Here is a 26526-nt window from a genome sequence, read left to right on the forward strand (position 1 = left end):
ATATCAGAGTTATGGTTCTCGGTCTACATAGTCCCCTAATGATGGTAAACAAGTGTGAAAAGTTTCAAAGCTGTAGCTCTTACAATGTTTGAGAAAAGGTGGACCTAAACAAAAATTTTAGCCAATGCCAACGCTGACAATCAAGTGACAATACCTCCTAGATCTTTTTAAAAAATCAGACAAGCTAAAAAGTCATTTCTATTTTAGCTCTAGAGGCCCCTAAAACAGGCCAAGCTGAATCGCTTGAACAAACTTGATAGAGGACCATGCCAGGATGCTACTATCCAAGTTTGTACAGCACAAGAGGACCATGATGACATCGCTTAAGACCTGAAAACTTGTACAAGTTAGTTACTTTAAGTTTTATAGTTGAACTCTAAAACGAGAAAACAGCCATATCTACAAAATTAAGGGTCTCAACTCTGGTATTATTTGAACAATTTATCTGTGATCTTATGGCCATATGCATTCTGTGTAGTTTCATTAGCATGGCTCAAGATATGTGAAATTTGGGAATTTTAACTTATTCATGGGCCATAACTCTGGCATTATCTAATCACCTTTCTCCTACACCCTGATTCCACTTTTGCAATCTTTTCCACTATCAAATTTTATGCTAAATATAAAGATTCTCCAAATGCTTATAATCAAGGGCCATAACCCTGGTGCTAGAATTCTTACCCATTTTCATTTTATTCTAGGATCTTGTTTGTATTGTTAGGTTAAGAGTCACATCGACAAGATATAGGTCAACTGCCCACTTTTCCAGCTTTTGATGACTGAGGAAAACCCCAGGTGCCACTCTAGGCACTGTTTCAGGCATAGGCGTGCGGGCACCTGGGTAGAACCACAAACCCTTCCAGAAGCCAGCTAAATGGCTTCCTCACATAGAATTCTTCACCCGAAGTGATTCGAAATCAGCAAACTTAATCACTCAGAGGCCTTGGAGGCCTCTCTGGGATCTTAGAGATCTATGCAAATGAAGACTGTTCAAGGAATATTGCCTCTAATATCTTAACAATGTGAAATATGAAAAATTTGATCGCCATAACTCTAGTTATTTGTGCTGGAGCTTATGGATATATAAATTCTGTGTAAGTTTCTAATATAAAACATCTGAGATAAAAATCATGCACTTTTTAAGGACTTTTTGAGTACTTTCCAACTTTTTCAAGAACTATTTTTCTTGAAACCATGTCTTGAAAATTTAGTCCAACCAACCTTTATCAACTATTTCTAGAAACCGCATTAAAGTATGATAAAATGCAGTCATAGATTTAACAAATAATTAAGGCCTTCGAGTGGTTTATTGCCTGATTTACCATGGTTCAGAGTTTAGATGCGTAGGAATTGAACCACGAGGGTGTTAGCCCGAGTGGTTAAATACTGAAGCATCTGAATGAAGAACCGTGGTAAATTAGATATTAAATCACAAGAAGGCCTTGATTATTTTCATTCTGACATGCTCATTGATTAATTTTAATAAATATTATACTGGACTTCATTTACGCAAGGAGTAATGTACCGGATGTCATGCGGCAATTTGACGTCATAATGCTCTCGCACGTCAACCGTTGTTTATCGCAGAATATACAGAGCTTGAGTTTCTTCTTTGTTTAACCGGAAATCAAATCGAGCCATGTTAGAATGCTACTAGTAAGTGACTAAATACTAAATTTAAAAAAAATATCTTTCCACATAACCAAGTTGCTGACGGAAAATTTTTGTGGTGAAATTCAAGCAGTTTTCCTTTTAATTCAAATACTTTTCCAGGCTTTCTTAGGGTTGTAGTCATTTTCAAGGAGTTTTCAAGGACAAACATCAAATTCAAGGCCTTTTCAAGGTCTGTGCAAGGTCTGTGCAAGCCCTGTGAACTATTGCCTGAAAGATATCACAATTGTGAATCACAATTGTGGCTATCTTAAAGGCAATAACTGCTGCAACTTAAGCAATCCTGCCTGCAGGATCTTGTGCATACAAACTGGTTTCAACAATTACAATAATGAAATATATGAATTGACTAGAAAAGCAAATCCTGGATGAATAGGAGGTTTGTATAAATAACCCACACTAACTACAGGCATAAAACCCTCTAAAAGATGCAAAAAATGATTCTGAAGCATTTACAAAGTTTCTATCTGATGTGTTACTTCACTAGAAATCAAACGACTTCACTTACCACATGCTAGCACTTGTATCACATCATTCTCAGTGGTACCCTACCCTATCTGCCAATAGTCATTTACAAAATATTACATCAAAAGTCTGCACATCTATGTTAACATACAGAAACAAATTCTACTTAATGCATGATGTATCAAGTGCAGATAATGCTGTAATTCAAGATACAAGATTCTATAAGACAGGATAACAGTGTCAGCAGTGCTGTTCTTTTCAACATCCCACCCATCCAACTAGATCAAATATCTATTTCTGAACATCTGGCTTGCTGGCGGCAAGTGATTCTGCCTTTGCAGCCAGTGCAGACCAACATCAGCCTGCATGTCCATGCAGGCTGATCATGGTCTGCACTGTTCGCTATTCAGTTAGTATATTTTCAGTGAACACCCCTTTGAACATCAAATGGTATTGCCCAAACTGAATGATGGAGCAGTCCATTTTAAAAATATAGCAGGGTAAAGTTTTAAGATGAAATAAGGAGAAAACAGGTAGATGTTCAGTCTGTTTTCATCAAGATGGAATGATAATACTATCACAGGTACTGCAATACAACTTGGAAGGACAGTCGTGAGTAATTTCTCTCTATAAATATGATTTTTATGACATATTTATACCATACTAAAAGAGAAACTTCAAAGCATGCTTAGTAGTCACACTTTCATAGCACGACCTTGACCTTGAGCGGATATGACTGAATGTTGCCTTCTGTAGGTCATCTAATTCTGGCAAATATAACAAGAACTCGTCAAACATGAAATGCCCCCCTTGATGCATTCAGTAATTGCACAAGGAACAGAAATTATTTGCTCACTGTAAACAATAGTTATACTGTTCTGGCTCAATGTGACATTGACCTTTAATCTACTGACCTCAAAATCAACAGGGGTCATCTGCTGGTCATGATCAACCTCCCTATTAAGTTTAGTGATTCTAGGCCCAAGCGTTCTAAAGGTATCGTCCGGAAAAGGTTTAACTGTTCCGGGTCAATTTGACCTTGACCTTTAGCATACAGACCTCAAAATCTATAGGGGTCATCTACAGGTCATGACCAACCTCCCTATCAAGTTTCATGATCCTAGGCCCAAGCGTTCTCAAGTTATTGTCTGGAAACGGTTTAAATGTTCTTGGTCACTGTAACCTTGACCTTTGACCTACTGACCTTAAAATCAATAGGGGTCATCTGCTGGTCATGATGAACCTCTCTATCATCTTTCATGATCCTTGGCCCAAGCGTTCTCAAGTTATCGTCCAGAAACCGTTTATCTGTTCCTGGCCAATCTGACCTTGAACTTTGACCAAATGACCTCAAAATCAATAGGGGTTATCTGCTGGTCATGACCAATTTCCTTATTAATTTTCCTGATCCTAGGCCCAAGCGTTCTTGAGTTATCACCCGGAAACCGTTTTACTGTTCCTGGTCACTGTGACCTTGACCTTTGACCTACTGACCTCAAAATCAATAGGGGTCATCTGCAGGTCATGACCAACCTCCCTATCCATTTTCACGATCCTAGGCCCAAGTGAACTTGAGTTATCATCCGAAAACCATTTAACTGTTCCGGGTCACTGTGATCTTGAACTTTGACATACTGATCTAAAAATCAATAGGGGTCATCTGCTGGTCATGACCAAGCTCCCTATCAACTTTCATGATCATAGGCCCAAGCGTTCTTGAGTTATCATCCGGAAACCGTTTAAATGTTCAGGGTCACTGTGATCTTGAACTTTGACATACTGACCTAAAAGTCAATAGGGGTCATCTGCTGGTCATGACCAAGCTCCCTATCCATTTTCACGATCCTAGGCCCAAGCGAACTTGAGTTATCATCCGAAAACCATTTAACTGTTCTGGGTCACTGTGATCTTGAACTTTGACATACTGACCTAAAAATCAATATGGGGTCATCTGCTGGTCATGACCAAGCTCCCTATCAACTTTCATGATCATAGGCCCAAGCGTTCTTGAGTTATCATCTGGAAACCGTTTAAATGTTCAGGGTCACTGTGACCTTGACCTTTGACAAACAGATCTCAAAATCAATAGGGGTCAGGTGATGACCAACCTTCCTATGAACTTTCATGATCCTAGGCCCAAGTGTTCTTGAGTTATCATCCGGAAACGGATTGGTCTACATACAGACCGACATCTGCAAAACAATATACCCCTCCTTCTTCGAAGGGGGGCATAAATATCAGTGTATAAAATTTGAAAATCCTTCTGGGATTAAAGAGATATACAGCAAACACAGACTACCGCCCATTTGACCTCTGACTTCACGGTATGACCTTGACTTTGTACCAGTCATCTTGTTACTGCAAACATCTGTGTCATGTTTCTTGAAAATTCCTTCAAAGGCATTGAAAGTACAGAGCCGACACTAAATAGTGCCTTTTGACTTTTTGGTCTCATCTTGACCTTGAACTATCATGTGTTAAAGTGGTGTACCCTACATGCATGATAATATGCAGAAATGATCTTGGAAAAACAACTGGCAACGTACATAATTTATGAAATTATTACAGGTCATATCTTGACAAAATGCATAAGTTACCTTCATGGTAATATAGTTCTATAAAATTAAGGCCAACTCTCTGAAAACTGTAAGAAGAGTTATCTGTACAAGACCTTCATTTTTATTGTGTGATATAGAGCATTTTAAAAAAAAAATCAAAGGGCCGTAACTCCTAAACCAGGAATCACCATGTATGTCCTGACATTTAAAGTGCCAGTTCACTTCACCTTGAAATGTTGGGCCAGATCCCATCAAAACTGTAAAAGAATACCTTGGCATTTTGAACTTGTTTTTGACTATATACTGATGCTACAGACCAAGTTTGGTAGACTTCCATCAAGCAGTTCATAACTAAAAGTATGTCCATAGGAAACAGGTACCCCCTACTCCTGTCACTGTTTTATGACTCTAGGTAAAGTACATTTTGAGATACATGGGGCATTTATTTTTTGACTAAGTCAAGGGCTAAAACTCTGTCCTTGCAAAGAGAAAAAAAAAACTCAGGTGCACAAAGTCACATGTTGGATAATATTCCTACATGGTTTCATGACTCTAAGTGAAATACTTTTTTTAAGCTATATGAAAGACAAATTTTTAAGCACTTTATGTGTATTTTTCAGTAAGTCAAGGTCCATAACTCTGGTCTGGTTGAGTGAAATCACAAACAGACAACAGGTGCACAACTGCACATGCTATAATATCAAACCCCCAAAGTTTTATGATTCTAAATCAAATACTTTTTGATATACATACCATACAAACTTGAATGCCCTTCATGCATATTTTTGATAATCAAGGGCCATAGTTCTGCTCTGACTGAAGGCAATCCAAACAAATTCCCAGGTGCACAATTTTACATGCTGAATAATACACCTATGATGTTTCATGTCCCTATCTCAAATACTTTTTGAGGTAAGTGACACAAACTTTTATGCTCTTTTATGCATATTTCTGACTAAGTCAAGGGCAATAACTCTTGTCTGGCTGAGTGATATCTCTAAGATATCCCCAGGTGCAGAACTTCTCATGCTGAATAATATTCCTGTAATGTTTCATAATCCTGGGACAAAAACTTTTTAGATACATGCGACACAAATTTTAGCCCTTTAAAAGCATATTTTTACTGAATCAAGGACAATAACTCTGGCCTGGCTGTAAGAGATCCCAATTAAAACACAAGCTTCACAACTTGGTTTAATGATTCTGGGTCAAATACTTTTTGAGATAAGCATGACACATATTCGCACTCAATTTTTATTTCTCATGGACCCTAAATTACATCAAGCTTAAACTTAACATGTGAAAGGTAGTTAAAACTTCTTTTTTTTCAACAAAAGAACAGAATGTATTTTATGTAAACCAGGAAGTTAATGAAACCTTTTTGTATTTACAGGAAGGTAACATAGTCAAGCCAGTCTGTTCTAAATACTTGCATTTTTCTTACGAAGAAGCAAACGTTTTGGGGCCCTAATATGTTTACGCTTTGCCACAGAACACGCACATATAAAAAGGTGTTTTCAACAGCATTTGCGTGCGAGAATCTCTCTGTTAAACACACGTTTACTCTCCTGTTAAAACAGCCTTGAACAAAGACAATAACAGCAGTTTTATGCTAAAATGTCCTTTGAAATTACATTACAAATAATACATGGCATGTGCAAGTTTATGCATTGAGTAGTGTTAACAACAGCTGTTTTCTATTTTGCATTTTCCGACGAACCAATCCTTTAACTGCATAATTATGGAGCAGGATACCTTGTAGTATTTGTTATATTATATATAACTTATACCATTCTGATGGAAATGGAAGCTGGACAAAAAACAACAACTGATATTTGAACCTGATTGATTGTCTTTCATGATGGGAACAATGAGCACTGCAAAGGGTACTTTACAAATAGTAGTCTTACAGTCAGTATTTCTTGTACATCAACAAGAGCTGTCACTATTAGTGACAAATGCCCCCAAAGCTTGCCCAAGAATGCTACCGTTGTCTGCACAAAATATGCCAGAAAAGTTTAGGTATGAATCATTTTGTGACCAGACAAAAAAAAAGGTAACCTTGACCTTGGAGCTAGGGGTCTGGGTCTTGCGCATGAAACATCAACTCATTATAGAGAACATTTGTGCCAAGTTATTTTAAAATCCCTCGATGAATGGCAGAGTTATTGACCAGACAAGAAACAGACCCTGTTAACCACTCTGTTAACATTTGACTTCTAAGTGTGATCTTGACCTTGGAGCTAGGGGTCTGGGTCTTGTGCATGACAAGTCATCTCAATAAAGGGAACATTTATGTCAAGTAATTTTAAAATCCCTTCATGGATTGCAGAGTTATGGATCGGACAAGAAACAGACCATGTTAACCTTTAACCTCTAAGTGTGACCTTGACCTTAGAGCTAGGGGTCTGGATCTTGCGCAAGACATATCGTCTCATTATGGGGAATATCTACGCCAAGTAAATACAAAATCCTTTGATGAATGGCAGAGTTATGAACCAGACACTAAACAGACCCTGTTAACCTTTGACTTCTAAGTGTGACCTTGACCTTGGAGCTAGGGGTCTGGGTCTTGTGCACAATAGAAGTTTTAACTCCATTGTCTCATAAAATAACAATGTTCAGCGATGTATCTCTAACTCTTCTGTGGCCCACTAATTATGCTTAAACCTCGCATGGGTTTGAGCATTGCTAGGAGTCAATCTTTCTCTTTGCAGATGTTCCAGGTACCTGCCTTTATCGAGGTGGATTTCTTTCAAATTTAATCAAATGCATTAAATTAAGATTACATTTTAATTGTACAAAAGGGTCTGCTTCCACCCATTAAAAGGTTATCAGTCTTGTAAGCTACCTCAGCTAATGCGATAGTGCTTTACTATATGATGGCTGCATGGTCTTACAGATCCTCAAATATTGTTTTTCATAATTTTTTAAAAATCTATCATATACTCATATTTGCTGTATATTTACATCTCAACATTTCTAGAGTAAAACAAGCTTACCAGTTCTTGTGTTAATTTACTTCCTACATCTTTGCCCTGACTGTTTGGTTTCTCCTGAAATGGAAAATACATGATTTAACTTGAGCTATCACTAAATACGATTCATACCCCAACTAAATGCCTTTGTCAGAAATGGCTAAATAACTGTAACAAATAAAACTCATTGTATTATTTATATACTACTCATTGTACCTTTTATCTGGAAGATGATTTTATATCTACTCAATAAAGAGTTATAGTTCTTATGCTTTTTTAGTTCAACCTTTGAATCAAGTTCACTTTATTGGACTCTACTCATGAAGCCAATGCCAGGGTTATCTTAACAGCTCTGTAGGGTTATCCAGAGGCCCTTTCAGCTGGGCGCTGCGCCTGGCTAAAATGTCCTAGCGCCCGGCTATAAAATATCAACGCCAACTGTCTATTTCTACTTTTGATTTCATGCACCATAATTTTTTGCACATCACATTTAATTATGAGGGGGGGGAAATACATCGGGTTCAAATACTTGTATAATATTATTATATCAAACAAAGTTTTATATTGCATGTAATCAAATCTGATATTAATTAAAACGAAATCAGTCAGCAGAAATTGACGATTCTGATCAGTTGAAAACAATCAAACAGACACTGTTGGAACATATTCAGGGATTTTTTTTTTTCCATTCAGTTGGAAAAAATGGCGGGTAAAACCTGAAAATTGGGAAATACAAAAAATAAGTTTTACCATCATACAACCTTTATTTCAGCATTGTTATTGTTTGATGTCATATTATAAGTCTCTTGTTTAATATTTTTTGTCATTTGAAAGTGTCTACTAAATTTTCTGGTATTTCTTCAGTGAGAAACTAGCAGACACTCAACGGTCAGTAAAATTTTGGGAAATTTAAACCTAAGAATTGGGAAAATAAGCAAACTTTTGCAATTGGGATGGGGCCCATATTCGTCCCCAAAATCAGCCTTAAAAAATCCCTGATATTGAACCATTAACATTGTCTGTTCCACCTCTAACAAGTAGTAGCTTGGTTATTTCAATTAAACTACTTGCAAAACTTGCAAAAATACAAGCGTGATTGCCAAAAATCTGCAAGTTATATTGAAAACGGCAGGGTATTTTGGACAACATATATTCGGATAAGTCTATACACAGTGTCAGAGAAGGTAGAAAGCTGCATTTATTCGATCAAATTACTTTTACTTCAAATATTCTTGAAATATTCCTGAAATGAGCTGCAGATTCTAGTAAAACCTGAAACACAGAATTACTGATAGGTTTAAAAGATTTTTTTTGTGTTTGACACCGTAAGGATCAAAAAGATTGACATTATTTTGTTACAAAACTGCTTTGTTTCAATAAAAACTTAATTAGTGCAAGACAAATTCACAATACATATTTTCTTTTATCTCCAGCTTGAAAGAAAATCAAGTAATGATTCTTGCATTGATTTCATACTGATGTATTTACTTAAGCTATCTTTATACTTTTTACATTTTCACAAGTTGTTGCATATCATTCTTATAATTTATCATCCAGAGCTCCAGATAAGCTGCGTATTTACGCAATTAAAGTTGCAGAAAACCCATCTGAATTCATACAGTGTGCGTACTGAAACGCAATTAAAATTCCTAATACCCAATTCATTAAAAATTGCTCGCGTGTCGCATTTTCCATGTTAAAGAAAGGGTACCAGACTTTAACACTAGACAACAGACTGGTTATACGTTATGGCAGAACAGGTAGCTATTTATCCGAAAAAGCACAGGACCATTCTGTCTGAACGTTGTTATTTGGACGCTTTGTAAACAAATAATTACGCTGATAAAATGACCACTTCTAGTACTAAAAGAGGTCGCAGAAAAACATTGTTGCAGCACAAACAAACAAGACAGAAGGATATTTTGTTGTTCAACAAAGACAGTTTATCTGTTTGTGATAATATAGTGCCACCGATACTGGCCGACATCTTACGGGAAAGCACGAAAGTATCCCAGAAAACATTAAACCATTGGAGAAAAAATTATTCTTGGTTAAAGTTACACATAATTAGAACTATAAATTAAAATACACTTGTTTACCTTGCTTACAGGCATGTAGAAAAATAGTCAAACCTGGTCTAATGATATATACTGTTACAGTAAGCTGTTTCATCCAGTACAATTTAGCCACAAGAAAAAAAATATTGTTTGTGCGAGATTGGTGAAATACCCAATTGGTTTTAGCAAATACCCAATTACTTTTGAAAAGCCTTGGTAATAATATTATTTTTACCCAATTCAGATTTCCAATACCCAATTGAGACAAAAAGTTATGGATAAATATAAAATTGCACCAAAAGCTTATCTGGAGCTCTGTGACATCTCAACCGATTATTGCCATAAACTGCTAAAAAGTGTACATGGCTATAATTCAGCAGAGCCTGGCTATAACAAAATCCTGGCTAGAACCCTGCTCTGGTAACTTTCAACAGGGTGAGCTCAAAAGGGGTGCAACTATGTAACAAGAGGGCCATGAAGGCCCTGTATCGCTCACCTGACCTATTGACCTAAAGATCATCAAGATAGTTTCATTAAGATATGGTCATAAATGTGGCCTCTAAAGTGTTAACTAACTTTTTCTTTGATTTGAGCCAGTGACATAGTTTTTGACCCCACATGACCCAGATTCAAACTTGGCCTAAAGATCATCAAGATTAACATTCTGACTAAGTTTCATGAAGATACAGTCATAAATGTTGCCTCTAGAGTGTTAACAAGCTTTTCCTTTGATTTGACCTGGTGACCTAGTTTTTTATTCCATCTGACCCAGATTTGAACCTGACCTATAGATCATCAAGATTAACATTCTGACCAAGTTTCATTAAGATACGGTCATAAATGTGACCTCTAGAGTGCTAACTAGCTTTTCCTTTGATTTGACCTGGTGACCTAGTTTTTCACCCTATGTGACCCAGATTCAAACTGGACTTTGAGATCATCAAGATTAACATTCTTACCAAGTTTCATGAAGATACAGTCATAAATGTGGCCTCTACAGTGTTAAAAAGCTTTTCCTTTGATTTGACCTGGTGACCTAGTTTTTGACCCCAGATGACCCAATATCAAATTCATCCAAGATTTTATTCAGGGTAACTTTCTGACCAAGTTTCATTAAGATTGGGCCAAAATTGTGACCTCTAGAGTGTTAACAAGCTTTTCCTTTGATTTGACCTGGTGACCTAGTTTTTAATCCCGGATGACCCAAAATCAAACTTGTCCAAGATTTTACTGAGGGTAACATTCTGACCAAGTTTCATTAAGATTGGGTTAAAATTGTGACCTCTAGAGTGTTAACAAGCTTTTCCTTTGATCTGACCCGGTGACCTTGTTTTTGGCCCTAGATGACCCAATATCGAACTCATCCAAGATTTTACTGAGGGCAACATTCTGGCCAAGTTTCATTAAGATTGGGTCAAAATTGTGACCTCTAGAGTGTTAACAAGCTTTTCCTTTGATTTGACAAGCTTTTCCTTTGATTTGACCTAGTGACCTAGTTTTTGACCCAGATGACCCAATATCAAACTCATCCAAGATTTTATTGAGGGTAACATTCTGACCAAGTTTCATTAAGATTGGTCCAAAATTGTGACCTCTAGAGTGTTAACAAGCTTTTCCTTTGATTTGAACTGGTGACCTAGTTTTTGACCCCAGATGATCCGATATCGAACTCGTCCAAGATTGTATTGAGGGTAACATTCTGACCAAGTTTCATTAAGATTGGGTCAAAATTGTGACCTCTAGAGTGTTAACAGTCAAATTGTTGACGACGGACGATGGACGGACGGACGATGACGGACACAGGGCGATCACAAAAGCTCACCTTGAGCACTTCGTGCTCAGGTGAGCTAAAAATGCAAAATGTAGTTACTGAACTTCTGTTATGCATATCAGTTCATCACATGAAACAAGTTTGTAAAGTTTCAATCCATTCCCACAAATGGTTGCTGAGATACTAGTTAAACAAGAGCTGGTAGAACACGAAATGCCCCCCTTGATGCATTCAGTAATTGCACAAGGAACAGAAATTATTTGGTCAATGTGCATAAACGTTCTAATATTCTGGGTCCAAGTGACCTTGACCTTTGACCTACTGACCTCAGAATCAAGAGGGGTAATCTGCTGGTCATGATCAACCTCCCCATTAAGTTTCGTGATCCTAAGCCCAAGCATTCTCAAGTTATCATCTTGAAATGGTTTAACTGTTCTGGGTCACTTTGACCTTAACCTTTGACTTACTGACCTCAAAATCAAAAGGTGTCATCTGCTGGTCCTCCCTATCAAGTTTCGTGATCCTAGGCCCAAGCATTCTCAAGTTATCCTTCGGGAACGGTTTACTGTTCCAGGTCACTTTGACATTGACCTTTGACCTAGAGACCCAAAAATCAATAGGGGTCATCTGCTGGTCATGACCAACCTCCTTATCAACTTTCATGATCTTAGACCCAAGAGTTCTTGAGTTATAATCCGGAAAACATAAAACTGTTCCGGGTTGCTGTGACCTTGACCTTTGACCTACTGACCACAAAATCAATAGGGGTCATCTGCTGGTTACAACCAACCTCCCTATCAAGTTTAATTATCCTAGGTGCAAAGTTTCAAAGCTAATGCCTTTAAATTATATCTATACATACTAGCATACAAAACTTTAACCAAGTTGTGACGCCGACGCCAACGCCAACGCCAGGGCGAGTAGAATAGCTCAGACTATTCTTCGAACAATCAAGATAAAAATCAAGTAACCGTTACCTACTTTAGTGTAGGGTGTGGTCACTAAGTGACCATTTTCTGTGAAAGCTTATCTAATTTGGTTAAAATCACCTTGTTCTTGATCATCTTCATTGGTTTGTCGAAGATTTTCCTTTAGGTTGCCACAATAACCATAATTCAGTTAGGATAGTAATTTACATTTAATAATCAGTTGAGTAAAAAATATCACTGTTCTTTTTCTATAAACCAAATTTTATTTTAATCTTCAGACATCAATTTCAAAGGAGAAGACTTAACTTCAGCTTTTCAGGTCTGTATTTGTAGTAAATGATATTTTTCCTTGCTATCTGATACTCATTAAAATCATACTGCTTCTCTGATTTCACTCATAACAGGTGTCACTGCAGTGGATAATAATGGGGAAAAACAATCTAATGATGAGAAAGGATATATAATCTGATCTGTTAAATGTTATGTATAAAGCAGAGACTGTGTTCAACCTCTCCATGCACTTCCTAAATATGCCTCTTCTACAGTATCTTTAAAATTGTTGCCACAGTAAAATTAGGCCAGAAATAAAGATCCTTTTAAAAAGGAAAGGCTTGACTGTTTTTGGCATAGTCTACATAACTGGACAAGTTACAGTGGTATTGTGAAAAAAAAATTGGTTTAATATACCTTGTGGAGCTACTTCCTTAACTTGTTTTAATAACACCCCTACAACAATAATAGAACCAACCAAAAATTGGCGGCAAAATGTCTTTTGAGACACCTTTTGGCAGGTTACATCCTTTTAGGGGGGTGTTCTCTAACAAATTTCACTGTCCGTTAAGGTTTAGCAGTATATCACAAAACAACAGAATTTTTTAGTAAATGAACAGTATCTTGACACACAACTTATCTGTCCAATACATGTTTTACTGTTCTGTCCCACAGAGTTGGATACTTAAAATATTTTAAATGAGTTGTCCCCCTTTAAATAAGAATGCCATTTGTAAAGAAATAAATGTAAACAATTGTCAAAAACGATGTTTTACCTAGCTATGTAAAGTTTAAACACTCGCACGATGTTGCAAATGCATCAAAACGAAGACATGTAACAGCTTTTAAAAAATGGTGAGTTTTTAAAGGCGCTGAACTGTCCAGAAGTGTGGCCCCTTCATGCAGTCCCTTTCCAGAATTCAATACATATATGAGTAAATTGACAATGGTTTTGTAGAATAATATAAATGTTTTATATGCTGTTAAATTTTCATGTAAAACAATGCTTTCTATCTTTAATTTGATGACGTTCGAACTTTTTTCTCCGAAACATGGACCTATACCTTAAATCTTTTTAACAATTACTACAATGGATAAATGTAAACTCAATCATGAATAATGTAAACGTCAAAATTGAGTTGTCAGTTTATCGTACAGACTTACGTTTTATAGTTATATTCATATTGCTGTACACCCCCATTTTAATAATAGACAAACAATCGGAAAACTTCCAATATTTCCGCATTGTGCAGCTTACGTCACAGGTCACTTGTTCCTGCAACCAATCACTGAATTCGTAACATATTGATCTTGGTTTGTGGCAGCTTCCCCGCTTTTCGTATCATACTAACACATACTTGGGTACGAAAAAAAAACAAAAAACAATAAATATGGTTACCCAGCCACCTTAACATTTTGTTGTATTTCCATACTCTAAAATTGAGAAAAACAAGGAGCTGCGTTCAATAAACGCTTGATGCCCCCAGTGGCATCCTTGTCGATAGATTTTGCACCTAAGTCCAAAACGAGGTCAAGGTCAAACTGAGGTCAGGTGATATTTGAAGATGAGGAATGGTCACAGTTTACATCTGTATTAGTATCAATTCATTCTTGTAAGGGGTATTGATGCTAAGGGAAACGGTCCCATTTGGCTAACCAAGAGATGGCCCATATAAAGCAACCTAAGTCCAAAATGAGGTCAAAGTCAAACTGAAGTCAGGTGATGTCTGACGATGAGGAATGGTCACAGGTTACATCTGCATTAGTATCAATTCATTCTAGTAAGGGATATTGATACTAGACAAAATGGTCCCATTTGGTTAACCTCGTACGGATGGACGAACGGACGGACAGGACAATCACTATATGCCTCCCGCATCAGTAGATGCTGGGGGCATAAAAATTCAAACACCAAATCATAGAAAGGGCTGTTTTACAAGAAAATTGAACAGCATATAAACATGTATATTACGACTGTCAATTTACTAAAATATAAATGGAATTCCAGAAAAGGACTACATAAAGGGCCACACTTTCGACAGTTCAAGGCCTTTAAAAATCCACATTTTCAAAGAACTGTTGCATATCTTCCTTTTGATGCATTTGCAATAATGTCCCAGTGCAACTAGGTGGAACAACTGTTTGTTTTTATTTCTTTACAAATGGCATTCATTTTTAAAGGGGGATAACTTTTTGAGAATATTTTATTTTATTTTGTTGGGTTTAACGTCGCACCGACACAATTTTAGGTCATATGGCGACTTTCCAGCTTTAATGGTGGAGGAAGACCCCAGGTGCCCCTCCGTGCACTATGCCATCACGAGCGGGCACCTGGGTAGAACCACCGACCTTCCGTAAGCCAGCTGGATGGCTTCCTCACGTGAAGAATTCTACGCCCCAAATGAGGTTTCGAACCCACATCGATGAGGGGCAAATGGTTTGAAGTCAACGACTCTAACCACTCGGCCACGGAGGCCCCTGAGAATATTTTAAGTACCCAGTCTTACAGTATGGTAGAACATGTAATGGACAGGTAGATTCTTGGTAAAGATGTTGTCTGTTTACCAAATATTTCTATGTCTTAATGATTTATTCCATAACCTTAAAATGATACTGGCATCACTTTTTAATGATAGCTCTAAAGCTGACACAGCTTTTTTGAATGATAATAAAAATAAAGTTTGGTGAGAATCTATGTAGATGTCTTTTAAATGGAATTTCTTAATTTCCGCTTTTGAATTCAATGTGTTCAAAGAAGCATAACCAGTCCAACAACACAGAGATGTCTACAAGAGCTAGATCTATACTTGAAATTCACACAAACATTTACTGATACCACTCATTTAACCATCAACTACACCAACACTAAGGTCGATCTGTGTAATTCATCTGTTCCAGGGCTCAACAAATTGTTTGAAAGGAACACGCCCTGCAGGAGGAGCTGCTAAGAATTTTCACTCATCCTGCTAAAATTTGTACTTGCCCTGCAATTTACCAAGACAGCAACTGTTTACAGACAGCGTCTATTTAAAACGGCACTTACCAGAATCTTTTGACTATCGAGCGTACAGCTAATGCGATAATAATGGGGCACCGTAACGGAATTCAGCATATTTTAGAAATTCAGAGAACAAGTATGTGAAGATTCAATCCAGTTCAGGATTCCCACTAGTGGTTACACATAAAAACCTAGCCAACTGAGTCGCCAATGCTAACTTCTGATGAGTAAGGTTTAAAGCTGCAGCTCCTTGTTTGCAGAGTTAATTGTGGTTAGGAAGCCAAGGTACAAAGATATTTTTTTCTTCTTTTTGGGGTGGCTTTAACGCCGTTTTACAACAGTATTTCAGTTATGTATCTGCGGGCAGTCTAACCAGTGTTCCTGGATTCTGTACCAGTACAAACTGTTCTCCAAAAGTAACTGCCAACTTCCCCACATGAATCAGAGGTGGAGGATAAATGATTTCTGACACAATGTATTTTATCAAGTCACCATGGAGAACAATATTATGCTCTGTTCGGAGATCGAACTCGTTACCACGCGATCCGTAGATCTGTGCTCTCTCTATTGAGCTAAGTGGGCTGGCAAAATTTGTTTTGTGTTTCTTTAACAACTTATGCGCAATTTTCAATGCACCAGACAACCCGTGATGGCAGTGCCAATGTGACAAAAGATGAGGGCATGAACAATGTTGAAATATAAAAGTATTAAGTTGAAAAGGGTTTTTTTGACCACCTAAATTTCGCCAGCCCAGGTCGATACTACAAAAGACAGACAGTTAAAGCGACTGTACTGATAACATTCACTATACCAGTCATAGTAATTATCATTTTGAGTTGTTTTTAACCTTTTCAGTTTAGCCAATGAAACGCTTTGAAAGACATAAAGAACAGAAAACAAAATCAGTCGAATGTATAACGCACCTGAATGAAAAATCACTGGCGTAATTAATGTTAACACAAATATTTCTGTCTAATAAAAAGTTAATTTCACAAAACACTGCATTTTACAAAATTCCTTTACTTTGTTACATGTGTTACTATTGATGAAACATAACAATACGATTTTATCCCATTATCTTATATTCCAATCCTAGTCTGCCTGCTTGGCTCAACAGGGAGAGCACAGATCTATGGATCATAGAGCTGTGAGTTCGAATCCCAGGTGAGGCGTATGTTCTCCCTCGCTGACAATGTGATGAAAGACATTGTGTCTGAAATGTTCATCTTCCACCGTGAAAATGGAAGTTGCTTGCGAAGAACAGGTTACTACTGGTACAGAATCCAGGAACACTGGTTAGATTAACTTCCCACTGATTAAAAGGGTTGAAAAATCGCGCTAAACCAAAAACAAACAAACAAACAAAACATATATTCCAATCCCTGAGTGCTTGCATGTTTAAGATAATTTACTAGTATGACCTTTTTCACTGTAGATATTGACCGATATTGTTTGTCAACAAAACTAAATTATGGATTTTTCACTATAACAGATATACATAATAATATTAATATAATGGAAAAGCACTAAAATAATTACCATGAAAAAAAAGATCATTGACTGAAAATTTCATATCCTCTTTATGCTTAGTCATCTTTAAAACACCAAAATAATCACCTTGAAAAGGGGATAACTGACTGAAAATTATATGAATCTTCCTAGAAAATCACCTTGAAACAAGAGCTGTCTGATGACAGCGCGCTCGACTATTCGAAGAATTGATTGAAGAATGGGGTCAAAATATTTCCACGGATATTCAGACAAAAGGAATAAATAGATTAGACAAACAATGTTCCTGTATTACTTTGATTTCGATAAGTCTTGCACTAAATGGCAATATATGAGCCAATTTCAAAGTCCAAAAAGGGCCATAATTCAGTCAAAATAGTTATGTACTCTTGCCTACAGATGGAAATCATAATGATAAACAAGTGTTCAAAGTTTAAAAGCCATATGTCAAATAGTTTTGACAAAACATGGACTTGTATGAAAACAGAACCAATTTCAAAATCCAAAAAGGACCATAATTCAGCCAAAATAGATGACAGAGTTATGTTCTCTTTCCTACAGATAGAGACTATTATACTAAACAAGTGATAAAAGTTTCAAAGCCATATGTCAAACACTTTACAAAAAATATGAACTGGTACGAAAAAACTTAACAAAATTTCTAAAGTCAAAAGGGCCATAATTCAGTCAAATTATAGTTATGTACTCTTGCCTATAATGGAATCATATGTAAACAGGTGTTGAAAGTTTCAAAGCTATTCAAATAGACTTTGTCAAAATATGGAACTTGTACGAAAATGAACCAATTTCAAATCAAAAAGGGCCATAATTCAGCCAAAATCTGATGGAGTTATGTCTCTTTCCTATAATGGACATGTGATATAAACAAGTGACTGAAAGTTTCAAAGCCATATGTCAAAGACTTTGCAAAAATATGAACTGGTACGAAAAACTTAACAAAGATTTCTAAGTCAAAATGGGCCATAATTCAGCCAAAATCCTTGATGGAGTTATGTACTCTTGCCTATAACTGGACATGGTGATGGTAAAAAGGTGTTGAAAGTTTCAAAGCTTTATCTCAAAAGACTGTCAAAATATGAACTGGTATGAAATATTAACCCAGATTTCTAAGCCAAAAAGGGCCATAATTCAGCAAAAATCCTTGATGGAGTTATGTGCTCTTGCCTATAACTGGACATGGTGATGGTAAACAAATATTGAAAGTTTCAAAGCTTTATCTCAAAAGACTTTGTCAAAATATGAACTGGTACGAAAAACTTAACCATGATTTCTAAGTCAAAAGGGGCCATAATTCAGCCAAAATCCTTGACTGAGTTATGTGCTCTTGCCTATAACTGGCCATGATGATGGTAAACAAGTGTTGAAAGTTTCAAAGCTTTATCTCAAAAGACTTTGTCAAAATGTGGACTGGTACGAAAAACTTAACCCAAGGTGTGACGCCGACGCCGACGCCGTGGTGAGTAGGATAGCTCTACTTATTCTTCGAATAGTCAAGCTAAAAAGGATCACTGCCTGAAACATTTCATATCTTCTTTCTGCTTAGTCACCATAAAGGATTACTGACCGAAAAATGAAATCTTCCTCCCTTTTGCTCTCTGGAAAAGGACCGAATAATCACCTTGACTATTTTCATCATAAAAAGAAAGAAAACAGAAGAAATCAAACACCTTATTCAGTTGTTGTTGTTGTTGTTACATTATATTAATTCTATGAAGAGCGTATGTGGAGGAAATTCACTATGGTAATTACATAGCTAAAATATGTAAAACTTCCTTCGGTATTAACCGTTTATCTTTTTTCATCAGCTAAAGTCATCTTAAGCTGAACGGAATCTATTATTGTCATTTATGACTTGCTTTATTACACTCATAAAATCTATATTGTTAGAAATTTCATCGTTATAGAAAAGTTACTCTTCTTTTTTATATCAATGGAGACATAAATAATTGGCTAGCAAAAAAATAAATATATACAGAAAGGCTATAAATCACTTACTTTTTTACATGAAAATCTTTCTCTATGCTCATCAGTACTTCATATTTTTATAGTACATAGAACAGTGTGATATCTTTGACAGAACATGTTCACTTTGACAGAACGTTTAGACTGAACCCTCACTGTGACCGTTTGGTAATCCATAAGAAAAGTCATCTTGTTATTGTGAATGTATATGCCAAGTTATATGAAAATCTATCTAAGAAGTCGCCTTGTTATTGTGAATGTATGTGTCAAGTTATATGAAAATCTATCTATGAAGTCATCTTGTTATTGTGAATGTATATGCTAAGATATATGAAAATCTATCTATACCAAGTTATATGAAAATCTATCTATGAAGTCATCTTGTTATTGTTAATGTATATGCTAAGTTATATGAAAATCTATCTATGCCAAGTTATATGAAAATCTATCTATGAAGTCATTTTGTTATTGTGAATGCATATGCCTAGTTATATGAAAATCTATCCATGTCAAGTTATATGAAAATCTATCTATGCCAAGTTATATGAAAATCTATCTATGAAGTCATCTTGTTATTGTGAATGTATATGCCAAGTTATATGAAAATCTATCTAAGAAGTCACCTTGTTATTGTGAATGTATGTGCCAAGTTATATGAAAATCTATCTATGCCAAGTTATATGAAAATCTATCTATGAAGTCATCTTGTTATTGTGAATGTATATGCCAAGTTATATGAAAAGCTATCCATGCCAAGTTATATTTATTTATTTTGTTGGGTTTAATGTCGCACCGACACAATTTTAGGTCACATGGCGACTTTCCAGCTTTGATGGTGGAGGAAGACCCCAGGTGCCCCTCCCTGCATTATTTCATCACGAGTGGACACCTTGGTAGAACCATAGTCCTTCCGTAAGCCAGCTGGATGGCTTCCTCACATGAAGAATTCAATGCCCCAAGTGAGGCTCGAACCCATATCAATGAAGGGCAAGTGATTCAGTCTAAACGTTCTGTCAAAGTCATCGACCTTATTCACTCGACCATGGAGGCCCATGCCAAGTTATATGAAAACCTATCTATGCCAAGTTATATGAAAATCTATCTTTTCTATGGTATAAAGAAATTATAGACTTGATAAAAAGGCTTTAAATACCTCCTGACCTTGGATTTGACCATGACCATTTAGGTATGGATCTGACTCCTGCACATGCCATCTTGTTTATTATGGTGAATGTTTTACTAAACTATTTGAATATCCACCTGGGCATACCAAAGTTATGGGGTGGCTGTACATGCATATTAAAGTAACACACTAAATAAGAAAAGGGACATAAAATCTTTGACCAGTAAGTGTGACCTTTGCCTTGAGTTAGAGGTCAGGGTCTTGCAATTAACACATCTTCTAGCTGCCAAGAATGTTTGTGCCAAGTTATTTGAATATCCTTTGAATATCCATCAACACATGTAAAGTTATAGACTAGCCATGAAAAAATACTGTAAATCCCAGGGATTTCCTCAAGGGGTTTTGTCAAGGGCTTGGGGGCAGGGATTTCACCCTAGTATAGTGGTCTCAGCAGACTCAGGCCTCGGCTACTTTTACCTGTAACAAATAAAGATCTAAGTGGGAGGACCTTCAGATCCCCCTCTACTTTGCAAATTCCACCTTGTACTTCAATTGTTAAACAAATTAAGCCCCTGAAATCCGTAACCTCTTTGTTTGACCTTCACCTTTGTGCTAGTGGTCTTGCATGCCATACACTTGCCTTGTTAAGGTGGTCATGCATGCCAACTTATTTGAGATGAACACAATTTTCAGGGTTTTTTTCCGGCCGTTTTTATAGCCGTTATTCGGCTATATTCCCTATGCCAAAAAGTATGTATTTTTCCCAAAATGAGTGCAAAAATTCCCAATCTACATTCTGAAAAAAATTTCATCAAAATTGCACAAACATTGACCAAATTGTGGACAATTTTGTAATGGAAGTATGTTAAAGAGGTTGTACAATGTGAAACAAGTGTATGGGAAAGTGCTAAAACACATCCTTGCTATATCCTATGGGACTAAATATTTCCCAATTTGGAACATTTACGCATCAAAATTCCCAATTTTGGGGGTATAGGTTATGTTCCCAAATTAGCTAGAAAAAACCCTGATTTTCCAAACACGTACATCAAATGGATGCTTCGATGCATAGTCATTAACATTATATTGTGTGCTCCACTCACCATCTCAATGGTGAGGCATTAAAATAACTTGAATTCTTTGCAATTAGTAAACCTCTTTGCCTTCTGTCGTTCATTAATTTTTCATAGAATCGTTATTAAGGTTCCTTGTAGGCGCATGTAGCAACAAATTGTCAACTGACACCTGTCTTACCAAGAAAAACAGGATAATTATAGAACAAAAAAAAGCAAAGTAAATCTATAAACACAACTTCTTTCGATTTAAGTATTTAAAAATTCCTTTGTATTTTTGCTAAAACTGAAACTTGGTGGAATCAGCTGTGAAAACTGTAATGTTAATAAGTCTTTCACTGTATTTGACAATTTTTGCAGCATCACAGATATATGTATGAACTTTCACAGAAGGGTCCAGTTTCAATGGTCAATACTGGCCTTAACACTGGTGTAACACACTCTTCACAAAGTATTAAAATTTCTCCTAAGGTGACTAACTCGAAGGTTCTTAGGGTGTTATAACATCACCTTTTCTTGCACATAGCCAGTTTTTAGATTAAGTTTCAATCTTCTCCATGCCAAAATGCCATAGGAACTGTCTTCTCCTAAGGTAACCAGGTTTTCAAACTTTGCATTACGCCATTTAAAGAATGGTTAATGTTCTATTAATACATATCTGACTGCATCAAATCATGCTATTCAGAAGTACAGATACAGCAAGCATAAATTTGACTCATTGTCATTCATCATTCCTGACTTATGTCATTTGTTATTAACAGTGTGACCCTATATGCAATCCCAAACTTTGTTTTCATTCAAGCAACCTACACACCAAGTTTCATTGTAATTGGTCACTTCTAAGTCATTACTGAGGGGAGACTGTTTTTTTTCTATTATTAGTAACAGTGACCTTGGCCCTGTGGATCTTGTTACAGTATGGCCTGGACCAGGATTTGAACCACATTCCATCCTTTTAACATTGCAAAAGATACAACAGACCAACACTGCACCAGGGTGGAACTGTCAAAGTATGCAGATTAATTAAATCAACTCATTTCCTAAGCAGAAACCATTTTCCTTTCTTTAGTAACAGTGACCATGACCCAAGGGATCTCCAAAAGCTATTTACGCACCAAGTTTGCTGACAATAGGTTACCTAAACAAAAAATATTGAGCATTTTTCTATTTTTACTAATGTTCAGTGATACCAAAAATAACCCAAAGCCAATTCTTGATATATAAGCTAAATGTTATCTACAAAGTTTGGTGACAGTAAGTCAATACTAACCAAAGTTATAAACTGTTAAAACACCTTTATAATGATCACACTGGAATTTTTTCTCTTAAATATAGCTATCTGTGATCTTGACCTTAAAATTACTTTTTTTTTTATTACAAAATAAACTAAGACCCTGAATGGAATTTAAACAGTGACCAATCTGTTTAAACCTCATATTAGGGTGTAGAATTCTTCATTATGTCTGGCTTGTATATATACAGTAATTTCATAGGAGTGGTACAAAAGAAAATATGATTGAACAATATAGTTTACAAGTGTAGCATAAGTGTCTACTGACCATTGTTAAAGTTGACAAAAAATGCCAATCTGCCACTGGGTAAGCCTGGCAGATTTGTTACATGGTCAGATAAAATACTAGCAACACTAAAACAAGTTAGTGCGAGGCAAACTAGATGAAAGTCCCCCCTTCTCACTGCCAAATGAGCTTTCTCGATATTTTGTGTTTTCAATAAACCAAATTCTTTCACTATTTAAAAATCAATGTCAAATTCTTCGATACCTTTTGGTAACAAAAACGTACATGTATCTAAAAAACAGGGTGAATTGTGATTCAAAAATATGTGTATAAATATCCTGGCACAGACTGTGTTCCAAGACTGTCAGTAGCTCTTCTGATTCCAAAATTAATAAAAGATATTTCATTACAATAAAAGAAAATGTAGAATAAATCCATGCGCCATACTTTATTTTTCAAAACAAACACATGCCCAGCTTTACTAACACATGCCCACCCGAGATTTATTACATTCTCCAAAAGTAGCATTATAGTATATTATACAGCAGAAAAAAGAATAAAAACATTTTTTAGTATTCATCTACTTTATTTTCTCATTTCAATGTTTAATCTCAAATAAGAGATCCACCACTGATTTCTGTAGCAGAAATCTGCTACCGTAAACAGTGGCAGCCATATTGTAATTTGGCAGCTCATACCAAAATGGTGGAAAGGTTTCAAAATTCATAACAAGAAGGTGTACAGTTACATGTGTACTTTACCTGCTATTCGTGTTCTTTTGAATTTCTACACAATAATATATCCCAAGTCCGTTATTCCAATCTTTTAAAGAATTTCAACATTTAACAGGAAGTTCAAATTAGAAATATAGCAACTCTGATTTTGTCATTGAGTTCTGTTAGAGATACTGTTACCCTGTAGGTAAACTAGAGTAGATTTTCTACACTGAAGGGTTTTTCGTCTGCAGTAACGTATATACCTTGTGAGAAGTCATTTATAGTCAGGTGGAAGAATATCAGTTTACACACACACAGGATGATTGAATTGCCCTAACACAACAAAAAATATTATTATTTGTATGAAAAAAGTGGAATAAATACATTTGAAATAGAAATAAATGTTGTCAAAAGTTGTTTGATAAAAATGACGATACTGTAACATTGCTATAACTCGTAATGATACCGGAAACGCACAAAAGGTAATTTTTGTTCAAACTAATTAATTCATTTAATTATTTAAGGACATTAAAGTATAGAAGGAAATCAGAAATTATATGTAATTATTTTACAAAACACTTTTGACACGATCACTGATATCCAACCCCTACGTGCATGTCACAAATATCACATAGTTTCATCAACAGGTTCAATACCTTAATATGTACATGATTGCATTATAAATAAAAACTTCTCAAATAAAAAAAAAAAACGCTTACTTCTGTACGATTAAAAAAGTTAATTATGGAATTTTATGACAACAGTTTGGAAAGAATTCCAACTGATCTCAAAATGTGTCAGACTGTTTGACACTCAATTTAGTATAAAGTTGGGAAATTTTACAAGAAACGAAGGAACTATCTTTATGGCTGTTTTTGGAGAGCTCTGGATTTACGCTCGATATTTTTAAAACATCATTCAATAGCATAAATGATTTTTTTTGTATTTTCTATGTTGAAAATAAATGTTTGGACAACTTTTTCACTGTACTATAAAATTCTTATAAAATAAACAGAAATGGGGCTGAAGCATGCACGGTTGCCTAACGTACATATACAGTCTTGCAATCCAGCAAGTTAAAATACACAGGTATATACAACTTTCACATATTACTCACATATCAAAAGTCTGGCAACATGAGTAGTGAGACAGGCTCAGTTAACATGTTACTAAAAATAGCTCCTGCAGACACAGTAGTGCCAAAATATCACCTATAAGCAGGGATGCAACACAATATGCCACATCAGATTTCCAGGAACAGAAATACACAATCAATACTGTTGATTCACCAGAGATGATGAAGACCTGATTGCACCTGTGACTTTCTTCTGGACATAATTTATTAGCATACAATGCTAGCAATGAACACATTTTTATTTTAATATTACAATATTCTGGGATATCTGTCTTCATAAAACATGCAACTTCAACTTTGAAGTTTTGTTGTATGCGGCCAATTCTAAGAATTTTCTAAATCACCCTGTTCTGTATAAGGGTCATAACTCTTCCATAATAAATCCAATTCCTTTGTGATATTTTTCACTACACTACCTTAAACTACTGTATGTACAATGTATATATACATTTAAATTCTGTGACATTGTACAAGTTTCAAAACTGAGTTAACAACAATTTGCCAGACATTTTGGTTTCAATGGTTATAAAGAACAAACTGTCGGGGTAGTAGTGACTATTTAAAATTTACTTACTAAAATTTTTCATCAAGAAAATAGCAATTATTGTGCACCTAAAACATAAGTAAATAAATTCATTTTTCCATTTACAGGTGTATTTAAATTATTATTTCAGTTCATTATTTATGATAGTAGTTACAAGCCCTTAAAATGGCTGCCTCCTTTGTCCCTCATGTTCTAAACCTTCAAACATAATATTGTCAGACTTCACAATTATCAATGAATGAAAAAAGTTATTTATAAATGCAGGTTACTTGTAAAACTGTTTGATCCACCTATCTTGTATTAGACAAGTTTTTTTTCTGATTTTTTTTCTTAAATTTTGATATTACACATCAATCTAAAAAACTCTGTGGGAGGTAGATTCTAAAAGGAACTTTAAAATTTTCTAAAAATATCCTGAATAGTATTTCATTCGTATCATAAAAAAAACAATCATGATGATTTTCCAATTTAATTTCAGTCATTTTTTTTAAACATTTTTTTTCAAATTCAGATTTGATTTCATTTGGCAAAGCATTGTTAAAAAAACTTGCAATATATCTTCGCAAAAAAACAACATTTTCATGCAAAGATTGGTAAAATTCCTATTCTATTAGCATTATTTTAAAATCCTAATTTTGCAAAAATTTGACAATACATATAAAATACATATACATATAAAAAAAATTCGACCCTCTGATACTCATAGAATGATCTGAATTTTGCATAACAGAGCCACAATTCAAGAAAAAATCAGTTACAGATAAGGTCGATCAAACAGTACAGCTTCCTTTCCCTTTAATTCTTTTTAATCAGAAACTTTTGATCTGCACATTCCAATTTTTGCAAACATAAAAAGCAAGAATTGTCGGCCTGATTATATTTCCATGTCTGATAGTGACATGGGGCACAAAAATGTATGTTAAAAGGACAATTAATTTTGGTGTCACCTTTTATATGATGTGAGTGATGATTGGACTAATATACATTATATAACAAGTATAATAGATAAGGAAGTTTCAATTCTAATTAACAAGAGCTGTCCGTAAGACAGCGCGCTCGACTTTTCTCAGTGCTTGACTCTGAATTAGAGCTTTGCCAGTAAAAAAAATTCTAAGTTAAAAAAGGGACATAACTCTGTCAAAATTCAAATCAGAGTTATGGGAATTGTGTCTCCTGGTGTAGACTAACTATTTTGAGTTTCAAGTCAAAAGCTTTAACAGTAACAAGAG

At 35.6% G+C, this 26526-nt stretch overlaps 1 protein-coding gene across 3 annotated transcripts in view; it reads right to left on the minus strand.

The window, feature by feature from the left end:
* Window positions 1-26526, minus strand: part of LOC123524545 (eyes absent homolog 1-like) — a 178896-nt gene that overhangs the window by 127611 nt on the left and 24759 nt on the right. For 2 of the 3 annotated variants that reach the window (XM_053538733.1, XM_053538735.1), the window contains exon 2: window positions 7697-7750. The gene's annotated coding sequence lies outside the window, so the exon portion shown is untranslated. Of the gene's footprint in view, window positions 1-7696; window positions 7751-23663; window positions 23843-26526 lie in introns of those variants that run through there. The other variant, XM_053538734.1, reaches the window with a different exon arrangement.

This window comes from Mercenaria mercenaria, chromosome 3 (genome assembly GCF_021730395.1).
Source record: "Mercenaria mercenaria strain notata chromosome 3, MADL_Memer_1, whole genome shotgun sequence".
NCBI lineage: Eukaryota > Metazoa > Mollusca > Bivalvia > Venerida > Veneridae > Mercenaria > Mercenaria mercenaria.